Source organism: Lissotriton helveticus, chromosome 3_2 (assembly GCF_964261635.1).
Source record: "Lissotriton helveticus chromosome 3_2, aLisHel1.1, whole genome shotgun sequence".
Lineage (NCBI taxonomy): Eukaryota > Metazoa > Chordata > Amphibia > Caudata > Salamandridae > Lissotriton > Lissotriton helveticus.
Window position 1 is genome coordinate 384127868 of NC_136062.1, and position 16658 is coordinate 384144525.

The window sequence follows — 16658 nt, forward strand, 5'->3', positions numbered from 1 at the left end:
TCATTCACCATCGTCCAAAAGGCATCCATTGAGAACTGTGTTGCAAGCAAGGCAGAGAGCCATCTTCGTACAATCTGGTGCCCAGACAACCTATAGGTATGATTATGGTTCATTGACATTTGTTAATTGTTAGCATGGTTCGTAGTATAATGAGAAAAAACAGATTAAGGATCTTGAATTGTAAATTTATTAAATAACAGAGTGGAATATGAGTCAAGTGATACAGGAAATAGTTGAGGCTCTCAATCGATTACATGCAGGGTGATTAAAGATAACGCTATCGCAACCAGGTACTGATTAGTAACGGAAGAAAAAACACTTGTATTATTCCGTTTTGTCTAACTTGCATAAGAAGTTTTGTGCGCTAAAAATGTTTCAGACCACTTGCTAATACATGAGTGAAGAGGGTACATGTGGTTCTATAGTTACATTAACATAATACTTCTGCAGTCAGTTTACAATGCAGTCGTTTTTGTGCCAACTAATGCTGCCGGACAGTCTTACTACAGTGAAAAGAGAAGACTGTATTACCACAAATAATGTCTACGTAACCCCAGTCGGTTCCTGGTACCGCTTAGGAACCTTGCAGTAAGTAGTAGCATAAGGTATTTGTACTCAGCACTGAGGTCTCTTCCTCAGTGCTATTGGATAGTAAAAAAAAAAAGGATTGATTTAATATATTCTCTTTACGTTTCTTTACTTATACACAACTTTAACTCCTTCTGCACCTGATTTCCCATCAGCTCTACCGCCTCTGGTGTTTCCAGACATCTTCTAGTTTGTCTTCTACCCCAAGGCCGGTCCCTTGCCTTCGGCCTCCCAGTTCTAGGCAGAGAATTCTGAAACTTTCAATGTCCTCAGTGTCTCCCAGGGGTGGGTCTTGTCCCTGCTCCACAGCAACCTCTACCATTCACATGTCTACCTCTGGCTTTTTGCCTCTCCACAGCCTTTGACTTCTAACTGTCACCCCATGGTTTCTCTCAGTGATAGACCTCTACTAGGGTCAGACTGGGGCAGAAAATAGACCCAGGCACCAAAATAAAAGTGCCCCCCATTAGCCAATCGGATAGCAAACAAAAGTGTCCCAAATAGGGGATTTTCGAACTGTAAAGACGTGTTTTATGTGTGTTTTTGTGCTTGCTTTAGGCAATGTTTGTGGTAATATCAGGAAAATCAAAAGTAAAAAAAAACAAAAAACAATACTATCCCACATGCTGACCTACCAGACCAGCCATTCAGACACAGCCGGATTGCCCCATGGACCAGTCCGACCCGGACCTCTTCCTTGGACCGCAGATCATGGTCAGTGCAGTAAGCCAGAGTCGGACCCCTGGTCCACTTCTCCCTATATTGTCCCCATACAAAAAGTTCCCATAGATAAACTCAGGGGCATAATATAACATGTATATGGCACCCTGACAACCTGTGCGGTTGGTTATGGTTGTAGAACTAAGGTAGCCGAGGTTGTACCCGGCATGAGAACTGACAGTGCTTTCAAATTCCACTGGGTTCTTTTCAATAGGTCTCATACGGGTCCTTTCCAAAGCGTCCCCAGCCAGGTCACTCATATATTTACTGAATTACTCATTCACTCACCCTTGGTGACAGGATGTTGTAATATTGGGCAAAAACAGAACAAGTCAAATGCCTCCGACTGATCACCATGTTAGCTCAGTACAGGAAAGCTTCAGGCTTTAAGATCAACCCATGTCTGGATTATGGGAGATATGGAGACTCCTTTCTGACAATCTAATCTCTGTATTCGCAAACTCACAAATCCTGGTCTTGAATGACTGACTCCATGGTGGTTATGATAAAGCATTCAAGGTCAAATTCTCCCTAGTTAGTTGAAACAATATCCTGGGCTACATATATGGTGACCATATCCCAAACTCTCTCCCAGAGGTAACCACAGTGACCATTCTGTATTGGTGTTCTGTAGTATGCTGGGTGGAATGGGATAAAATACCCACTCTTGAGATGCCATTATAGCATGGCACATGGCTTCTGCACAGTGTTGTATGGTCTGCTTTCAGGGGCTGGGACCTTTTTGGGATTTCTACGTGAGGAGACGTCTGGCAAGGAAGCGAGTAAAATAGTTTCAACAAGGGGTGGTGATGGACAGAGTTTCTGAATTAAGCAGAATACTCTCACCCAGTCAAGAGATCAGGGCTAGATCCAACACCGTTTTTTAGCTCACTGCACCATCCCAGTTCAGAACCTGGCTATATGCAAATAAGTCTGTTCCTGTCCCAGTGCATGATGGGAACAGGGCAAACCAAACTACCAAGCCTATTCTTACACTGGGAAGGAAACAAGCTTCCGGGGACCGGTTTCTGCCATTTCAGGCGTCGTCGGCCCGGCTTGCTTGAATCCTGATGGTGCAATGAGCAAGGGACTCACATCTGAGTATACCCTTCCACGCTTAGGGTGGACAAAATATTTAACAACAAGGGGTGGTGATGGACAGAGTTTCTGAATTTAGCAGAATACTCTCACCCAGTCAAGAGATCAGGGCTAGATCCAACACCGTTTTTTAGCTCACTGCACCATCCCAGTTCAGAACCAGGCTATATGCAAATTAGTCTGTTCCTGTCCCAGTGCATGATGGGAACAGGGCAAACCAAACTACCAAGCCAATTCTTACACTGGGAAGGAAACAAGCTTCCGGGGACCGGTTTCTGCCATTTCAGGCGTCGTCGGCCCGGCTTGCTTGAATCCTGATGGTGCAATGAGCAAGGGACTCACATCTGAGTATACCCTTCCACGCTTAGGGTGGACAAAATATTTAACAACAAGGGGTGGTGATGGACAGAGTTTCTGAATTAAGCAGAATACTCTCACCCAGTCAAGAGATCAGGGCTAGATCCAACACCGTTTTTTAGCTCACTGCACCATCCCAGTTCAGAACCTGGCTATATGCAAATTAGTCTGTTCCTGTCCCAGTGCATGATGGGAACAGGGCAAACCAAACTACCAAGCCAATTCTTACGCTGGGAAGGAAACAAGCTTCCGGGGACCGGTTTCTGCCATTTCAGGCGTCGTCGGCCCGCTTGCTTGAATCCTGATGGTGCAATGAGCAAGGGACTCACATCTGAGTATACCCTTCCACGCTTAGGGTGGACAAAATATTTAACAACAAGGGGTGGTGATGGACAGAGTTTCTGAATTAAGCAGAATACTCTCACCCAGTCAAGAGATCAGGGCTAGATCCAACACCGTTCATCACCACCCCCTTTTCTGAATCGTTTTTGGCCACTATAGGTGTGGCAGGGTATACTCAGACATGAGTCCCTTGCTCACTGCTCCATCAGGATTCAAGCAAGCCGGGCCGACGACGGCTGAAATGCCAGAAACCGGTCCCCGGAAGCTTGTCTCCTTTCTGGTGAAGAATTGGCTTGGTAGTTTGGTCTGCCCTGTTCCCATGATACACTGGACCAGGGACAGACTAATTTGCATATAGCCAGGTTCTGAGCTGGGATGGGGCAGTGAGCTAAATAACGGTGATGGATCAAGCCCTGATCTTTGGACTGGGTAAGAGTGGTCTGCTTAATTCAGACACTCTGTTCATCACCACCCCCTTTTCTGAATCGTTTTTGGCCACTATAGGTGTGGCAGGGTATACTCAGACATGAGTCCCTTGCTCACTGCTCCATCAGGATTCAAGCAAGCCGGGCCGACGACGGCTGAAATGCCAGAAACCGGTCCCCGGAAGCTTGTCTCCTTTCTGGTGAAGAATTGGCTTGGTAGTTTGGTCTGCCCTGTTCCCATGATGCACTGGGCCAGGGACAGACTAATTTGCATATAGCCAGGTTCTGAGCTGGGATGGGGCAGTGAGCTAAATAACGGTGATGGATCAAGCCCTGATCTTTGGACTGGGTAAGAGTGGTCTGCTTAATTCAGACACTCTGTTCATCACCACCCCCTTTTCTGAATCGTAAAATAGTTTCAAGGCATCCAAACCAAATCTGACCTGCAATAGACCCAATTCTATAAATTGGTAGCACCTGCACACAGTGGCATCTCATCAGGCTTCCTTATTTGACCCTTCAGAATATAGCCTGTTAGAAGCCAAGATCATTTTTGGCTCACTGCAAGTTGAGTCTCATGCATATATTAACGAGCAGGAATTGTTCGCGACGCACAAAGAAAATTGAGACGCCAAGGTGGGCCCCTGGAGGAATGTGATTGTAGAGACACGAAAATAGGTCTACACGAACGTGTGATTTCGTCTTGGCAGCGGCTCATGCTGCTAAATTATCTACACGTTTCATTACTCCTAAGAAATTATGGCATGCTGGCAAGATCTCTTCACCATCACATTTTCATTGTTGAAAGAATCTGACAGTGATTTCTTCCATATGGGTTTCAAACTGCCCCCATCAAAGCAGAGGGAGAGAATAGTTGGCCTAATGGCTAGGGCGGTCGACCTCGAATTGGGGGCCGGGTTCGATTCTCGGAAATGATTAAGAACATCCTGTGAGTCTGGGCAAATCATTTAATCTCCCTGAGCCTAACAAAAAAAGAGGAATGCGTCCTCATGTAACACAAATGGTGCTATGTAAAGTGCTCTGATACCTATACCTACGGGTAAAGTTTGAGCTATATAAAACTCCGGAAAAAATAATAATACTATATTGGTGTTAGATACTTACCACTCTCTCTAGATTAATATACAGACCTGTAGTACACACTCTTTGCATTGCCCTCTTGTGTATCCTAGAAGATGTATAAGTGATGGCTAGTCAGATAAGACTCAGCTACTGATTGATCCTACAATTGTGGCACGTACTCCGCCCATGCAGTAAAGAATAACCGCATAAAGTCTAATGGTGAATTAAATTAGCATCAGGGTCTGAAACCGGTTCCATCACCTGTTCAGGACGCCCATAAACTGGGTACCTTATCTAATACCTTCAGTTACACGTTATCTGGGAAAGACAGGAGCTAGCCACAGATTCCGTACCTTTGAATTATTCCCAGGCGCCAGAGTAGATCTGGAAATTATTTTTGCAGAAGTACCTATGCACATCAGTAGAGGGCGTTGAGCAGCTCTGTAGCGGTTGTCCAACGGAAGTGACATTGACAGAGTACATATAAGCCCTCCCCTGACGTGATGACGTCCGTTTCAGTCGTGACTATTTTTCGTGCTAAATACACGGAGCCACTTTTAGAAACTGGTTATGGAAACAGTGTGCCCAAAAAGAATCATCTTTTTGTCAAAAGATTTCTTTTTTTATTTTCAGACCTAATGAGAGGCATGAGAGTGCTCAGGAAGTGATCTGGGAGACAAAAGGATAAACTAATTCACAGAGCAAGGAGGATGAATGGTCAGTAAGGAATCTGCAGCTAGGTTCTGTCTCTACCAGATAAGGCGTTACTCAAGGTTAGTAACGTGTTCATCTGACAGAGACAGCTACCCGAGCATTCCTCACCTCTAAATTTGAGACCCAAGTTGGAGCAGGGTCTGCAAACTGATCCCACTAAAGAACGCTGAATAGGACTAGCCAGTCTGTTATAGGAGACAAAGTGACGGGGTTGTCTAGGAATGTAGGTGAGGAAAAAAATACATTCCACCAGAAGGATTGTGGGAAACCCATAGGAAACTGAAATCTGTAATCATGGAAAAGCATGGGGAAATGACACCCATGACAGTGGAATAAAGAAGTGCTAGAAAAGGACACGTCATATAATCATAATACTACATAGCCCCCGAGGGGGCTATGTCGTATGACCATGAATGGATGGGGCTGGAGGCCAGGGACAACAGCCAATCCCACTGAGCCAGATCTCCTTGCCGTAGAAACAAGCATGTGAGCCAAACCTGCCCATAGATATGCAGAAGCAAGGAGTGTGGGGGGAGGTCTCAGAACACATCCACAATGTAGAAAACACTAATCCATGCTACGAAAAAAGCACAGTAAAACAATAACAACAAGTATTGGCATAGACCACGCATGGTTAGAGAAAACACTTTGAGAAAGAAGTAAGCCCTCTAAGACTATCTAACGTGGAAACCACACAGGAGTAAGGGTAAGCAATTGCATAATCAATGACCAAGTGAAGGTCCCACTAGGACACAAGGAAAGGCGCAGCGACGTTAGCATACACGTATGCCCTCCTAAGAAAGTCAGGATAGAATGACTTGCAATATAGACACATATACAAATAGACGCAGAACAAAAAGCCTTTATTATACCACGACTATGGAGGAGAAAAGACCCCATATCTTCCAAAAGAAAAAAAGGAAGAGAAAAAAATCAACAATCGAAATGAATCTCCATTTTCCAAGGGGCGACCTGTACCTATTAAAAAAATCCTCTCACATTTTATGAGTGAAGATCTTGGCTTCACCCAAGATTGTTATTGTCCTTACTCATTAGTTAAAGCTTACCGAACCCTCAAGGGTTGTAACCTTATCACAACCTGTGAGGATTGATAGAAACTCTCAGGAAAAGAAACGAAAGGATCACTAAACCTCTTTACAAACCAAAACTATGAGAGATGGTGATCAAGAAACACATGTTCAAGAAGAAGCGTAAGTTGAATACCAGCCATGAACCATGAATGAGTGTAGAAGGAGATAGCTGAAGAACAGCCAGTACAGTACCTAAATGTTTTGGTTGGTATCTGAAGTGTCATAGAAAGCAGTTCCCATAAGCGAAAATAAAATAACAGCTGCACACACAGTAAAAGCAGATTAAAGACGGCAAAGGCAGTGGTACAGGAAAGAAAGGGTCAGAAGAGTAATCCACCCATAGCCAAGATACAGACCAGGTACTTCCACAAGGAACCCTGAGCGAAAGAAGTGGCAGGAGCTCTTCTTGCCAATGCATAGCAGTAGCTAGCACCAAAAAGAAGCGCTAACACCCCGAAAAAGAACCTACAAGGGAACACTGAAAAGGAATTGAGGACAATGTGCCGCCGGCCAAAGACTATACCCCTTCCCCTATGACTGCTAGGAAAGAAAGGAAACCGGATAGAGTGAAGTGAAATGTACCCAACAAAACAGGGGGCCCTTGCACTATCTTACCAAAAACACATACTTTGAAGTCCCCTATAAGGGGTACTAAAGTGCCAGAAACATATATAGGAATGCCTATAAGGCATACAGATGATGGTCCCTGTAGGACAGGGGACATGGCATCCATATAATGCAAGATAAAGTCTCTATAGAAAATCAGACCTTGGGTAGAAAATACCATCTTCAGAAAAAAAGTACAACCTTGCATCAACAGGCATTGAAACCCAATAGGGCCACAAAATAATATGCGTCCCAAATAACGGGTACCATTGCCTGTAATTGACAGTTTAGGATGTAATAAAAAACAATTTGTGCAGAGGAAAGGAGCACCACCCGTCTGTCCCAAAAAGCTGTAAGACGGAATCAGCGTGAGCACCGAGCAGATGTACACCATCGAAAGACATGTTCACCAAGGTGTATTGAACAACCTCTGAAAAAACAGAGTTGCGTAGCCAGGCACAATGACGGAATGCCACTGAAAGAGCCATGGCTCGCCCGACCGAATCTGTGGTATCCATGCCACATCGAGACAGCAATTTAGCTGGTTGTTGGCCATCATGGAGTAACTGGGTAAGATTGTTCCAGATCTCATCCGGAAGAGAGAGGAGCAGGTGCGAGCCCGAATCCCACAACACGTAAGAATACCGGCTCAGAAGACAAGCTGGATTAAGTGACCGCAAGGTTAAATTGGTAGCAGAAAACATTTGCGGACCAAAAGTATCAAGAATCCTAGATTCCCTGTCCAGAGGGAGGTTAGGAAGGGCGCTGATGTCAGGAGAGGATGTAGCAGCCTTGTAAGAAAGTGCTATCTTTCTTTCATTGGTATGCTCCCAATTTTTGCTGAATTGCTGATGTGCTTTGACTGAGTATGCCGTGGGCTCCTGCCAATCAGGTGCCCAGGGTCGGTGTTGCTTCCCTAAAACTGCATTAAAGCTGAAACCCAATTGGCACCACTGGCCACATGTCAGACCCTGGTAAATGGTGGCATTGGGACCAGAGAAGACCCTTAAGGGCTGCAGCACTTATTGTGCCACCCTTAGGGACCCTGCACCCTGACACCCACACACTCCCTTTGCAGACTGAGTGGCCTGGTGCAGAACTACACAAAGAGTCCACATGGCACACATCCCTGTGTGCCATGCCCACACATCCACTGCCCTGGCATACATCAGTCACCCCTGTAGCTGGGTGCCCTATGCCAGTGGTGTGGGCGCAGGTGCATGAGCCCTGTGCCCCTACAGTACCCAGGGCCATTCCTGGGCACTGTAAGTGCAGTGATGCCATTAAGAGTATATGGTGCTGGGAGGTGGTCATTACGTACTTCACACTACCATAATGGCTACACTAAAGACTGACAAGTTTGATATCAAACTTCTCAGCACATTATACCCACACTGATGACAGTGTGGGATTTAATGTAAAATGTACTGCAGAGGGCATCTTAGAGATGCCCCCTGATACCTAACCTACAATCCAAGTCTTCCTGAGAGGCTGCCCCACAGCAGACTGATTGCTGGACCTCTGGGTGGAGAGCACCCGCTTTCCTGGGCCTGCAACAATGCACTTCCTGGGCGAGGTGCTTGGCCTCCATCCCCAGGATAGACAGGGGGTAGCTACAAAGGCATACCGCCTTTGTGAGCTTCTCCAGCCCACCTGCTGTACTCAGCAACTGGCCCCAACCAGTTCTGACCCCTACTCTGGCGGGAAAACCTACGTGAGGAAAGGGAGTGTGCCAGCCTGTGCCAATTCCACCCGCAGGTGGTAGAGGCAAGGTGAAGCACAACTCCGGGCCCTGGCCATCTTGAGGATGGGGAACCCTGCCCAACTAGAGATAGGCTCCTGCCCCCTCCCACTGGAGAGGAGCAGGATAGGGCGTGTACTCACCCCAGGACAGGGACCTATTGTTCTCTGCCCTTCCCCTACCTGTAACGCCCCTAATACGCCCCTAATTGTAGTATTTAGGGGCACCCTGTACCTTCCTTCCTCAGATCCCGATTTCGAAACAAGAAAGAAGACCAAGAAGAAGGAGACCTGCCGTGCAGCTGCTAACAAGAGGATGACACCAACTGACTTGGCCCCAGCCCTACAGGCCTGTCGATCCTTGAACCTGCTCCTGCTAAATCCAGGCGTCTCCTGCGGCCAGCAACTTTATGAACCCCTGCCTGCCTTGACCCTCTTAGGGACTGGGACTCCCACGAGCAGTGGCTCTGCTCAAACAGCAACACCCCTGGTGCCAGCCAGGACCCGAATCCAGCCCACTCTGCACCCGCCGAGCCCGGCCTGTGCCCGAATGGATAAAGTCCCTGCGGATGCCCCCCCCCCCCCGGCGATTCTGACCTGGAATGCAGTGCCCAAGGACCCTCCTCGATGACCCAGATGATGCCTGCAGACTCAGATCCAGGGACCCCTCCAACCGTAACCAGCAGAGGGTAAGATTTCCCGACGTCCAAAGACACCCCTGCACCTGGCGCCCCCGGCATTCTATGCCCAACTCCGGGTGCCTACCTACCCTACAAGATCCCAACTTACCCCTCGAAATGTTGGTCGCTCCAGAAGATCCTCCTTCCCTGAGCCTACAACCTATGTTCCCCTTTTAAGATCTCCATTGTATAACCTTAAGCGCCCGAAGGCTCAAAAGCACCCTGCAACCAGCCGCCCGAGTGCCCCTGGCAGTGCAACCTTTGTCCTATCCTACTTCCCCATTTGCCCTGAGAAAGTGACCAGGAGCCAGCTCCCACAGCCGCATGGCCTACTAGCCAGCAGCCACCAACCGAAGGCCCCCTGTCTCTCATTGGATAACATTGGGCCTAACTACCTATGCACCCGGCTGCCCGTGTGACGCTGAAGGTGTACCAACTGTACCTACCTGACCCTGGGAGACCCCTGAGTCTATGCCCAGTACCTTAAATCTGCCAGTCGAGTTCTTACCTAAAAGCCGATAACTCACTTTTCTTCCATAGGCTAACATTGACTGGTTTCCCTTGGAAATTCTTCTGTGTGTGTAGTTTTGGAACTTTAAAATATTCACCTAAAATCAGCCGAACAACGAATTTACTCACCTGTTAGCAGGAGAGACCTCATTGCTGCACCTTTTAGCCCAGCACCAACCCTAAAAAATAATTCTAACCGTACTTACCAGTAACCTGAATTTTCGTCCATAGGAAACCATTGACAGTTTTTCTGTGAAATTTCTTCCAAGTGTCGATTTTTGCAAACTACAAATATTCTTTAAAAATCGTACCGACTACCAAAACATAATTACTTACCTGTTTTAGATAGCGGGCCCAGTGCTGAACCTAGGAGTACAGTACTGGATTACAAAAGTAACGTGAGCCTACTTTACCTGCAAATTGAATTTCCTTCCGTAGGATCACATTGGTAATGTAAACTGAAAAAGTTTCTGAGTGTCAACTTTTAAAATACAATAATATTCCTTAAAATTCACTACTGTAACCAAACCACTTTTACTGAACTGTTTGCAGCTCATGTCCCGGGACTGAATCTAGGATCAAGTCCTGTGGTTAGAAATGTAATCTACAAAGTAACTCATCCTGAGAAAGTATATTTTGATACTTTGTTGGTTCTAAAATAAAACAACTATATCTTTTGATACAAAACAATAGGCCTAGAGTACAGTTCTTGAGTGTCTGAGACAATTTGCTGACTGTGTACAACAAATGCTTTACATAACCCCCTGATACTGCCTTACTGCTCGGCCAAGCTACCACTTTAGAGAGTAAGGTAATATATAACTTTAGCCACTGCCAAACCTCTGGGGACTCTATACATACTGTACCCTACTTTGGTCCAGCATATGTAGAGCCACTTTCCTACAAGCCTGTACCGCAAAGCTGCATGGAGTAAGCTGCCGAAGTAGGCAGGCCAGGTCCCCGTGGGCAGGATGATGTAGCGGGCTTAGCCCAAGATCCCAACAAAATGTCATATAGAGCTTCACTGTAGGAGAGCACAGGCTCAACCCCCGTTTGGCCCTCCTGAGGCACACCAATTAATGGATCGATGGCCACCTCCATAGCAGGGGGCTGCAGCTACAGAACAACAGTTGGCCTCCTAAGAAGCTCAGCAAAGGCAGAGCTTACCTCTGAATCAAGGCCAGGTGAAGAAAAAAGGCCAGAGGATGGTGAGGAGTCAAGGCTACAAGCCTCACCCAGCTTAGTTAGCTAACTGACCTCCAGAGGAGGCTGGACAGTATCAGTCATGGGGTAAATAAACCCTATTTCTTCTTCTCCATCAAAAACTTGTACTCCTGGAGGAAAAACTATAGGGTGCTCCTCAGAAGAAGGACGAAAGATGTTCGAGATGTACTGCACCACTGGTACTGCCCCCGACACCGTCCGGCTTTGATGTGGTGGTGCCGTCCTGACTTGGAGAGAGGAAGTAGCGCCAATTGACGCCAGTGACAACGGAGAGGCTGATCGGACACTGGCGTCGCAGATGGGAAGCCTGAAGAGTTGTGCAATGATCCAACATGGATACTACTACGGATCCAGAGAGCCTAACTGAAGTCAAGGGAGCCCCCGTAGGCATGGATTCAGTCAAGGCGCCACTCACCTCTTTGGGACTGCAAAGTGCACCAGAGGGAGGTGGAGACCCAAAGATGGCATGATGGGAGGAATAATATTCCTGCATCTGGTACGGAGTTGCTCAGACTTCAGGGAATACTGGGAGATGCGAGGTAGACTCTCGGCTCAACTCCTCAACCGGAGGACGGGGAGGGGCATTAGAGACTGCGCGAATGCAGCGCAGTAGGGGAATGCTGCAACTTTGACCGCTTACGTCGCAACTTGCCTGTCGATGTACGCTCACTGGTAGAACTTCAGGAGCGGGCTAACGAGCGTTCTCTAGAATGAGAATAAGACCGCAAATGATGTGGAACTTGCGACAACCGTACCACCAAGAACTTCATGCGACGTTCCACAGAAGTCACACTCCTCAGCATCATGGTGCTCGCCAAGGCACCACATACAAATATTATGAGGGTCTGTGGCCGACATCTGACGTTCACAACACCCAAAGGGTTTGAACCTCGAGGACATTAGAAAAAGACACACTGTTCTGCTGATAAAAACTACGAAATAGGCCAAAAAACGGCCTGAGGAACTGTATTCCGGATCAGTGTCCGAGGTGCAGAAAAAAAGAAAACTGATGTCAGAGGAGGGCTTATATGGACTCTGATGACGTCACTTCCTGTGGACGTCTCCGCTATGGAGTCCATCGATGCCCTCTATTGACGCGCAGAGGTACTGAAGAAAAAAAAAAACAGGATCCAGTCTGGCGCCTGGGGATAATTCATAGGTGAGGAATCTGAGGCTAGATGTATCTATCAGAGCTATCTATTTTTTTCCCATGTTCAAGCAGGGGTCAAATCAGCTTATCACTTTCAAAAAAGAGGTGACTCGCTCTCAGCTCTCGAGCCGAGTGGTCGCTCCCCTGCTATTGGTATCGTTGTGCTCTCATTGCCTGCATTCTGCCTCGCCTGCCGCTTTTCATTTTGCTAATTTTAAAGGCGCCGCTTTTGCTCTGTTTAGATAGCACTACATTGTACCTGTGTAACTTTGTCAGTGGTAGCGCGTTAGCCCCCAGCGCTCCGCTGCCATTTTGTTTGTTGTTGTGCTGCTCTATGTAAACGCGCCCCGCCTCCCAGCTGAGCCGACCTCCCACAGACTACTTCCAGCGCTCCAACCCCACTTAGCGCTGTGACTCGCTCTCAGCTCTCGAGCCGAGTGGTCGCTCCCCTGCTATTGGTATCGTTGTGCTCTCATTGCCTGCATTCTGCCTCGCCTGCCGCTTTTCATTTTGCTAATTTTAAAAGCGCCGCTTTTGCTCTGTTTAGATAGCACTACATTGTACCTGTGTAACTTTGTCAGTGGTAGCGCGTTAGCCCCCAGCGCTCCGCTGCCATTTTGTTTGTTGTTGTGCTGCTCTTTGTAAACGCGCCCCGCCTCCCAGCTGAGCCGACCTCGCCCCTCCCCCCCCCATCCATATATGACAGGAGTTCCCGCGCGCAGCGTCTACGCGCAGCGACCGCGCCCAATCCGCGCCGAAGGTGCGCCAAAGGTAAGCCCGTCTACGCCCGTCCGCGCCTGGACCGCGCCCAGTGCCAGACCCCCTGTCCCTCGCGCTGCCCAGCCCTCCCGCATTACCTACGATGCCGCCACCCTCCTAGCCCTTGACCCCGGTCGCGCCCCCAACTGCGTCCAAGCCGCTCCTGGACACACCCATGGACCTTTCTCTTGCTACTCCTGCAAATTCATCGGCACCGTCAACATCTCCGCTACGACCACACCACAGATCCCCGACCCCAATCACCTACAATGCATCCTTCTCAACACCCGATCAGTCCACAGACACGCCATTGACCTATGGAATCTACTAGACACCATTTCTCCGGACATCGCCTTCCTTACAGAAACATGGATGAATGCTTCCTCCGCACCAGACATCACCATTGCCATCCCTGAAGACTATAAGATCACCCGCAAAGACCGCACCAGCCACACAGGAGGAGGAATCGCTATCGTCCATAAAAAATCTATCCGCATCTCAACCAGCTCCGACGCCAACCTCGCCAACTCCGAACACCTTCACTTCCAGATCCACATCGACCCCAAAACCACACTCAGAGGCACTCTCCTCTACAGACCACCAGGACCCCGCGCAAAATTCAGTGAAGACATCACGGACTTCATCACTCCACACGCGCTCCCCTCCAAAGACTACATCCTTCTGGGAGACCTCAACTTTCACCTTGAAAAGAACAACGACCGCAACACCACCACCCTCTTGGACAACCTCGCCAACCTCGGACTTAAACAACTAGTCACTTCCCCCACCCACATCGCAGGTCACACACTCGACCCCATCTTCACATCCAGCAATCATGTCTCCTTCAGCCACACTACGGATCTCCTCTGGACTGACCACAGCTGCGTTCACTTCACCTACAACAAGCCGAAATCCATCAACCACTCCCAACCTACCCTGCAAAGAAACTGGAACAAAATCACCACGGACCAAATCTCCGCATCGCTCCTTCGAAACTCCCCAGCCCTCTCTTCTAACGCCAACGAAGCCGCCGCCAACCTCACCCTATGGTTATCCAACACCGCTGACACCTTAGCTCCACTGAAAAAACGTCAAAGCAAACCTGGCAGCAAGAAAGCCTCATGGTTCAGCGATGATCTCAAGAAGTCCAAGAAACTCTGCCGCTCCCTTGAAAAGGCCTGGAAAAAAGACCCAACCACCAGCACCAAGGACGCCTTCAAAAACTCCACCCGCACTCACCATCAACTGACCCGAAAAGCCAAGAAAACAGCATTCAAGGATCGACTTGACAACAACGCCCACAACAGCAAGGAACTTTTCAACATCGTCAAGGAATTTTCCAATCCCTCGGCCAACTCCAACGACATCACCCCCCCTCAAACCCTCTGCGACTCCCTAGCCTCTTTCTTCCACAACAAGATTGCAGACATCCACAACAGCTTTGACAACCAACCCGGAAACCAACCCACCCTACCATCTGCTGACCATCTTCCCCCCGTAAACACCCTTAACACCTGGAACCCAATCTCCACTGAGGACACCATCTGCCTGATGAATTCCATCCACTCAGGATCCCCCACAGACCCATGCCCTCACCACATCTTCAACAAAGCAGACTCCGTCATAGCACCGCACCTCCGAGACGTCATCAACTGCTCCTTCAACTCCGCCACCTTCCCAGAAGACTGGAAACACGCTGAACTCACCGCCCTTCTGAAAAAACCAACAGCGGACCCCACCGAACTCAAAAATTACCGCCCCATCTCGCTTCTTCCATTCCCGGCCAAAGTCATCGAGAAAGCCGTCAACAACCAGCTCGCCGCCTTCCTCGAAGCCAACAAATCCCTCGACCCCTCACAATCTGGCTTCCGAGCAAAACACAGCACTGAGACCGCCCTCATCGCAGCAACAGACGACATTCGAACTCTACTGGACAATGGAGACACAGTCGCCCTCATCCTCCTCGACCTCTCTGCAGCATTCGACACAGTTTGTCACAGCACCCTGTTACAACGCCTCAATAACATCGGAATCCAAGGAAAAGCACTTGAATAGATCACCTCGTTCCTCACCGGAAGAACCCAGAGAGTCCGCCCTCCTCCATTCAAGTCCGAGGCCTCTGAAGTCATCTGCGGCGTACCTCAAGGATCATCACTCAGTCCCACCCTCTTCAACGTATACATGAGCCCCCTCGCGGCCATCGCACGCCAACACAACCTCAACATCATCTCTTACGCGGACGACACTCAACTGATCCTTTCTCTCACCAATGACCCCAGCACCGCCAAAACTAACCTACACGAAGGAATGAAAGAAGTTGCTGAATGGATGAAACTCAGCCGTCTGAAACTGAACTCAGATAAAACAGAAGTCCTCATCCTAGGTACCTCCCCCTCCGCATGGGACGACTCTTGGTGGCCGGAAGCCCTCGGAAAAGCACCCATTCCGACAGACCACGCACGGAACCTTGGCGTCATCCTGGATTCTTCACTCTCAATGAACAGACAAGTCAGCGCCGTATCCTCTTCCTGCTTCAACATTCTTCGCATGCTCAGAAAAACATTTCGCTGGATCCCCTCCGAAACAAGGAAAACAGTCACCCACGCTCTGGTCACGAGCCGACTGGACTACGGAAACACCCTCTACGCGGGCACTACCGCAAAACTCCAGAAGAAACTCCAACGAATCCAAAACGCCTCAGCCAGGCTCATATTAGACATCCCACGCAACGAACACATCTCTGGTCACCTTAAAGACCTCCACTGGCTACCCGTCAATAAGAGGATCACTTTCCGACTGCTTACCCACGCACACAAATCACTCTACGACATCGGACCAGATTGCCTCAACTCACGATTGTCCTTCTACACCCCCTCCCGCCAACTACGTTCTTCCAACCAAGCCCTCGCCACTGTACCTCGCATCAACAAGACCACCATGGGAGGCAGATCCTTTTCATACCTGGCTGCTAAAACATGGAACTCACTCCCCGTTTACCTTCGCCTCACCCAGAACCACCTAGCGTTCAGAAAGCAGCTTAAAACGTGGATATTTGACAAGTAATCCTCCTCCCCTTCCTAAGCGCCTTGAAACCCTCTGGGTATGTAGTGCGCTATACAAATGTTATGACTTGACTTGACATTATAAAAAACATTCTTCACCTTCTGCTGATCAGTTTAAATTCTTAAAGACATTTGTATGACCTGGAATCAACAACTCAATCGATGTGTACCTCTGGGCTCTACCATAATGGTAGTCCATAGGCATGAATTACCTTGCAGTAATTTGGAGTTGTCCTCTAGGTAAAAACAGAAATCCTACAACGGAATCAACATCAGCTGAGATCATATACCATAAAACCATCTGAAAATAAAGTCTTTTGGACAATCAGTGACAAAACCAGAACAGTGCCTAATCTAGGGGAACTGACAAGACACTGCTGTCGAGGGAAATGTATTTAATTAGGCACCCTCAAGGCTTTTTTTCAAATCCAAGATGTTGTCTTGACCACCAACTCAAGGGGACACATGCATCAGCCAACGCTCCACCCGGCAAAGCCACGACAATGGAG

General features: G+C 48.3%; 1 protein-coding gene and 1 non-coding gene across 10 annotated transcripts in view; both read right to left on the reverse strand.

Moving 5' to 3' along the window:
* Positions 1–16658, reverse strand: part of CAPRIN1 (cell cycle associated protein 1) — a 568063-nt gene that overhangs the window by 11787 nt on the left and 539618 nt on the right. The gene's annotated exons all lie outside the window — the stretch shown is intronic.
* LOC144826763 (U12 minor spliceosomal RNA) lies at positions 6245–6392 on the reverse strand. Its single transcript, XR_013609933.1, has one exon. It is a non-coding gene; the product is annotated as a U12 minor spliceosomal RNA (small nuclear RNA).